This window comes from Palaemon carinicauda, chromosome 38 (assembly GCF_036898095.1).
Source record: "Palaemon carinicauda isolate YSFRI2023 chromosome 38, ASM3689809v2, whole genome shotgun sequence".
NCBI lineage: Eukaryota > Metazoa > Arthropoda > Malacostraca > Decapoda > Palaemonidae > Palaemon > Palaemon carinicauda.
Window position 1 is genome coordinate 44,743,678 of NC_090762.1, and position 7,786 is coordinate 44,751,463.

Consider the following 7,786-nt stretch of genomic DNA (forward strand, 5'->3'; position numbering starts at 1 on the left):
AATCCAATTTATTGATTCTCTTATGGAAACTATTAAGCATGTGTACACATTATACCGTGCGATTTTGCGTTCATAGCTTTTAAATATAAGTTGAATATTATCATTATTACTATTTTTTTCAATGATGATAATTATTATTACAGTAGGTATAATTATTCTAGGTTTTTCTTCAAGTTAGGAGCCGTATTTTTTAGAATTATAGATTTTTAGCAACTTCCCTTTTTTCAGAATTAGCGTCAAGACTGGTACTGTTAAAGGAAGGGATATAAGGTAAGACATAATTTGTATTCCTATCCCATAATTAATCTCTCTCTCTCTCTCTCTCTCTCTCTCTCTCTCTCTCTCTCTCTCTCTCTCTCTCTCTCTCGTTATATGCTAGCATGTGTTTGCCCCGTTCTAAATCTTTCCTAACTTTTTAATGTAAATATCCATCTATATCTTCTTTTTTTCCGAATATATTTTCCCTACCAAGACTACCCATATTTTACACCATCGACCCAACCTTTCTTACATCTCTCTGATTGGCAATACTGATTCACCCTACGTCCCTACATTTTTCTTTTTTTTTCTATTTACCGTTTTTTATTCTTAATAAAAAAAAAAAAAAAAAAACAGGAACTATGCTGATGAGGTATCGTGTCTGATGTTATTTTTCGTGATTTGAGGTGACAAGATAAAAATACAAAAACAATGCTGGGCTTTAGTGTCTTACAGCTTAAAATCGCTTTACGGTGAGACCACAGCTATAAATGTTATTGTTTGGAATTAGGATTTACCAAAAATGTTTTTCCGTAGTTGTAAAATTACTTTTTTTAGAATTTGTATTTTTTTCCATAGTAGGATATATCCACAGTGTCAAAGAGTTTTTTTTTTTTTTTTTTTTTTTTTTTTTTTTTTTTTTTTTTTTTTTTTTTTTTTTTTGAAGCTTCCAAAATTCACTGGGAAGGTTAGAAATAAAATCTTTTCCCTCAGAATTTAAGAAAAATGTTAGTAAAGAATTTTGAAATTTTATCTATTATAGAGAAGAATTTACACAAAATGATAGTCAGGAATTAGAAGATTACTTTAAAAGCATAATTTACCCAAGGATGAGTCGGAAATTTAGGCATTTTATTTTTCAGAGCAGAATTTACCAAAATATATCAGTCTGGCATTAAGAAATGTTATATTGGAACAGATGTTAAATTTATATGTGGAAGTTGATACGTAAACTAGTTGGCACGTGTATATATATATATATATATATATATATATATATATATATATATATATATATATATATATATATTATACGGTATATATATATACATACATACATACATATATATATATATATATATATATATATATATATATATATATGTATATATATATATATATATATATATATATATATATGTATGTGTGTGTGCATATATATATATACATATAAATATGCATATATTTTACGGTATATATATACATATGTATGTGTTATATATATGTATATATATTATTTATAAATATGCATATATTTTATGGTATATATATATACGTATATATATGTGTGTATATATATATATATATATATATATATATATATATATATATATATATATATATATATATATATACACACACACACACAAACACACGTGTGTGTGTCCGTATGTGTTTATATGTATGTATTGAGGGTGAATATCTTTCGTATGTACATGGCATGCATATATATATATCCCCCTAAACCCCCCATCCTAGGCTCACAACGATGGGATGTCAGGATGCCAGAAAACTTCAAATCATACATTCATTCACAAGGATTGTGAGGTTGCAGTGTCCAGGGGAAGTGACGAGTTTGAGCGAGACTCGAACCCTGGTCTGGTGTTCACCAGTCAGGGACGTTACCACATTGGTCACTGTGACTGTGGTGTTATCACAAGATTTTGACGGTGATGCCTTCGGCTTCGGCTGAAAGGGATTACTGCCATGGGACGGAGATGATGGTCAGGTTTGGGCACCTACTCCAGGGCAGCGGTCTTTGCGCAGATAGTCTTCTGCCGCAGTTAGCAGCACCAGGTCAGCCTGGCTACCCAGGTGGACCGGCAGCAGACACACAGCCTGTACCACCACCTTACTTCCCATCTGGGAATCAGCTCCCATTCAGTGGCTACCAAGCACCCCTGCTACAGCTAGCAACGTCATGAGGCGCAAGTTTCCACTGCCCAGGTACCTTCATCTTGGCCTGGCCAGTTCCCCTCTGCTCAGCCTGGGCTTAGAGCCACCCAACCTGGCCGCCGTCTTTCTATCCGCCGACCGAGTGTAAAATCAACGGCCAGTACACGGTCTCTCACCCGCTCACGGGGTAGTGGCTCCAGCTAACACTCAATGGCTCCCAGGCGCTGATCTCCCCTTGCGGGCACCAGCAGAGGTTGCAGGAGCCTTGAGAGATGTAATGTCAAGGTGTGAGTGGCTACTCCAGGGTTTTATGGTCCTCTAAGGGGGTGGTGCTTCGCCCAGGCTAGCGGCTCCATGTGGGTACCACAGGGCCAAAACCACTAAGCTGCTGGCACTTTGACCTATCCAGCCAGAACCCTCTCAAGCTCCCTTACCGGGATTGGCCAACTGGGCCATAATTCTGCTGCTCGGCGTGGCCTGAAGCTTTTCTTCCGCTGCCTGTGACCAGCTCCTCTGGTCCTCCGTGGGTAGAGAAATCGCCTTCCGCGATAAGAGTGGTGGCCTTCGTCCTTGGGCAGCAGCTGACTGGTACTGATCAAATCTCGTGGGAGCAAGAGGACTATTTGGGCACCCCAAGGACCCCGTTTAGGTCTGCTTTGAAGGATCCCTTCCCACGTGGGAAACTGTAGAATCTGTTCCCCCAGCCCCTTGGAAGGAGTTCCCAATGCTTAACATTGCCTTGTACACGCATATCGAGATGGGGCCAGAGGACTGTGAGAGGAGGCATCAATCCTCAAGGCCTTTCTTAGGGCTCTGTGCCTCCGGGTCCCAACCCAGCAGTGAAACAAAGCCGAAAGGAGGAAGAGCGGTAGGGCCCCTTTATCAGGGGAAGCGGACCTCCAGGGCAATCATCTGCTACCATGGGAGGGATCATCTAGTGGGGCTAACGATACTGGAGAGTGGGCTTTGAAGGAGGGGTCGAGGGACCACCCATAGGATGCGGTGTCGAGGAAGTGTCGTCCTTCCGAAGGGTCCTCGGCCTAATCAGAAGGCTCAAAAACCTCCTGGAGCCCTCGGTGGCTCGAGTGCAGCACCACTCCGCCATCTGGAATGCCAGATCAGATCCCCAAGGGAGGCTAGGTCCTCCTTGGCCCTGTGTATCTCCCTGGACATCTGTAGCCCCAAGTCTTCCCGATGAGTGAGAGGGTCATAAGGTTAAAAGAAATAGCAAGGCCTCTCATTAAGGGAGAGCCGGCATCTCTGAAGGAGTGGCAAAGGCTAGTGGGGCACTTGGTGTCCTTGGAGAAACTTGTCCCTAAAGGAAGACTGGTGCTGAAACCGGCCTAGTGGGACCTGAAGGAAGTGCAAAACCTTGCAGTTAGACATCCCTCTGTGAGACTTCAACCATGGTGGTTACACCCGAGGAACACCCTAGCAGGGGTCTGACTATTGGATCCTTCTCCGCAGATCCTTCCCTTCACAGAAGTATCCAGGGACGGATTGGGAGGTCATCTTCTGTACCAAACGGCCGCCTGACTCTGGTCCCTGGATGATAAGGCCCTCCAAATAAACAAGCTCGATGATCTGGCAATGCAAAGGGCCCTCCTCAAATGCAGAAAGGGGATAGGTGTTGGCGGCATAGTGGTCCCTACATCCGAAAGACAGTGATAGGAAATTGGGGCTCTTCCTGTCTGGACCTCTTTGTGACGAGAATGAACGCAAAGATGCCCTTCTTTTGTTCTCCAATGCCATACCCAGCAGCAGCTCTTGAGGACGCATTCCATGAAGCCCTCCAAAACCTGTCCCTTCACGCGTGGAGACTATTCAGCATTTTGCTAAGAAGGGAGGGTTACTCCAGAAGGACAGTCGCTCAGATTACGGGTAACCTCAGACAATCCTCGAGAGCCATATATTAGGCAGAGTGAGCGGCTTTTAGTAGATGGTGCACCATGGAGGGCATATAGCCCCTCAATGCCTCAATCCCAGACATCGTGGACATCCTGGTCCATCTACACCTTGTTCAGGGCATATCAGTTCCGGCAGTGAAGGGATTCCGGGGGGCCCTGTGTCAGGTCTTCTTCCTCAAAGGGTTGAACCTAATTCCTCCTAGTGGCTCTCAATGCTGATGAATGGGTTTGGGCAGGCACCCCCCCCCCCAGGGCCCTCAAGGCACCCACATGGTACACCATCAAGGTCCTTGTCCTGAAGAAACCTCTATGTGAGCCTCTGCGGCATATTACGGACAGGGAGTTTACCCTGAGGACGGTGCTCCTTCTCGCTTGGCCTTGTCCAAAAGAGTAGGCAAGCTCCATGGGCTCTCAACGAATGTCTCCCACTCACATGGGTGAAAGGAGTTGATTCAAGTTCACCCCTTCCTTCATGATAAAGACACAGAACCCGACGGTAGCTGACATGCGGTTCAACAGGTTTTCCATCCCTGTTATCCCCAAGACAATTGACACGGAGGACCTGCTGCTGTGCCCAGTAAGGGCTGTGCGGAAATATCTCTCGAGGACCTCTGCCCTCCACCCTCCGCCAGGCTATCAAGATTCTGTTCATGACTACGGGGAAGTGAAGAGGGCGATCTCAAAGAACACAAACTCCTTCTGGCTTCAGGAGATATCTAAAGTGTACTTGGCAAAGGGTGAACCCTTCCCAAGGTCTGCCAAGCCTTGTGACACCAGGGGCTTCAGCACTTCGTTGGTCTTCAAAAGGAACATTGCAGTCCGACCAGGTGCTGAGAGCAGGTGTATGGTTGAGATGGTCAGCTTTAACGACCGCTACCTCAAGGACTGTCCCCACAGGTCTGAGGAGGGGTTCAATATCGGTCTCGTCATGGTCGCCCAACAGAAGTTCTAAGGGCAATCTACACATGACACAAACCATATAGAACGACAATGGGTAGAGGGTCTCAATACCTATCCCCTCGACTTACCATGGACTATTCCAGGAAGGAAGATGCTATCATAGGTATTGTTCTCTGGCTAGCCAATTTTTATTTTACCTTTATTATAGCACTTTCTCTCAGTGGGAAGTATTCGTGTTGAAACAAATGACAATTTTTAAGAAAATTGTATTTTTCCTGAAAAACTTACCCCTGACCAATAGTTTAATCCCTCCCCCCTAATCCTTCCCCATGGTAGACCCTGCCAATAGGAATCATTGTTTTCTGGGACTACGGTAGAATGATTGATGGCGGACTGGGAGGGTCGTCTGATACGTCTCTTCAAGGCATACTGGGAAACAAGAGAAGTCAGGGTTGCGCACGTGGAGAGGTGGGTTGGGAGGGCATAGGCCTGTTTGGGGGGCGGGGAGAGGGGAACTTTGGTTGAAGAGTGCGCGTTCTAGACGTTATACTATTCATTAGTCAGTGAGAAGTATGTTAGGGAAAATACAATTTTCGTAGAAATTGTTTTATATATATATATATATATATATATATATATATATAAATATATATATATACATATATATATATATATATATATATATATATATATATATATATATATATATATATATATATATATATATATATGCATATATATATATATATATATATATATATATATATATATATATTTATATTTATATATATATATATATATATATATATATATATATATATATATATATATATATATATATATATATATATATATGTATATATATATTTATTTGTACACAATATACAGTAAATGTATATATATACATATATATATATATATATATATATATATATATATATATATATATATATATATATATATATATATATATATTCAAATAAGCCATATATATTTTGATATATTAATGTCTGGATTCTCTTAACGACCTCGGGATCAGAGCCCCAGGCGAAATCTCACAAAGACAAGAGCTTGGCTCCGGCCGGGAATCGAACCCTGGTCGGCAAGCTTATATAGACAGTGACTAACCCATTCGGCCACGAAGGAAGATAAAAGTCAATGACAATTCTACTGTACTTATGCCTGTCGAATTCAGGTATTTTGTACTTAGAATTGAAATCAACCCATCTTCACCATCGTAGCTAATTGGTAGTTTGTTACTTGGCATTCAATTAATGATAAATTTTGCACATTTTTACGTGTTTTTCATATTCAAATAAGCCATATATATTTTGATATATTAATGTCTGGATTCTCTTAACGAATGGGTTAGTCACTGTCTATATAAGCTTGCAAAATTTATCATATATATATATTTATATTTATATATATATATATATAAATGTATATATATATTTATTTGTACACAATATACGGTAAATGTATATATATACATATATATATATATATATATATATATATATATATATATATATATATATATATATGTATACATGTATGTGTTTATATATATACATATATATAGCACATGTGTTTATATGTATGTATTTAGTATGAATATCTTTTTTATCCCATGGGATGCTTATATATACACAGTACATACTATATATATATATATATATATATATATATATATATATATATATATATATATATATATATATATATATATAAATGAATATATATATATATATATATATATATATATATATATTAATATATATATATATATATATATATATATATATATATATATATATATATATATATATATATATTCAAATAAGCCATATATATTTTTGATATATTAATGTCTGAATTCTCTTAACGACCTCGGGATCAGAGCCCCAGGCGAAATCACACAAAGACAAGAGCTTGGCTCCGGCCGGTAATCGAACCCTGGTCGGCAAGCTTATATAGACAGTGACTAACCCACTTGGCCACGAAGAAAGATAAAAGTCAATGACAATTCCACTGTACTTATACCTGTCGAATTCAGGTATTTTGTACTTAAAATTGAAATCAACCCATCTTCACCATCGTAGCTAATTGGTAGTTTGTTACTTGGCATTCAATTAATGATAAATTTTGGCAAATTTTTACGTGTTTTTCATATTCAAATAAGCCATATATATTTATGATATATTAATGTCTGGATTCTCTTAACGACCTCGGGATCAGAGCCCCAGGCGAAATCACACAAAGACAAGAGCTTGGCTCTGGCCGGGAATCGAACCCTGGTCGGCAAGCTTATATAGACAGTGACTAACCCACTTGGCCACGAAGAAAGATAAGTCAATGACAATTCCACTGTACTTATACCTGTCGAATTCAGGTATTTTGTACTTAGAATTGAAATCAACCCATCTTCACCATCGTAGCTAATTGGTAGTTTGTTACTTGGCATTCAATTAATGATAAATTTTGCAAATTTTTACGTGTTTTTCATATTCAAATAAGCCATATATATTTTTGATATATTAATGTCTGGATTCTCTTAACGACCTCGGGATCAGAGCCCCAGGCGAAATCACACAAAGACAAATATATATGGCTTATTTGAATATGAAAAAAACACGTAAAAAAATGTGCAAAATTTATCATATATATATATTTATATATATATATATATATATATATATATATATATATATATATATATATATATATATATATATATATATATATATTTATGCAGGTATGTATGTCTGTATATTTTGAATATGATTTTGTTTATATATCGATACATAAAGCCATATATCTTA

General features: G+C 38.5%; 1 long non-coding RNA gene across 1 annotated transcript in view; it reads left to right on the forward strand.

Moving 5' to 3' along the window:
* The window catches only part of LOC137630003 (uncharacterized), a 179,103-nt gene that overhangs the window by 72,309 nt on the left and 99,008 nt on the right, over window positions 1-7,786 (forward strand). The window contains exon 2 of the long non-coding RNA XR_011041626.1: window positions 229-270. This is a non-coding gene — a long non-coding RNA (uncharacterized lncRNA). The remainder of the gene's footprint in view (window positions 1-228; window positions 271-7,786) is intronic.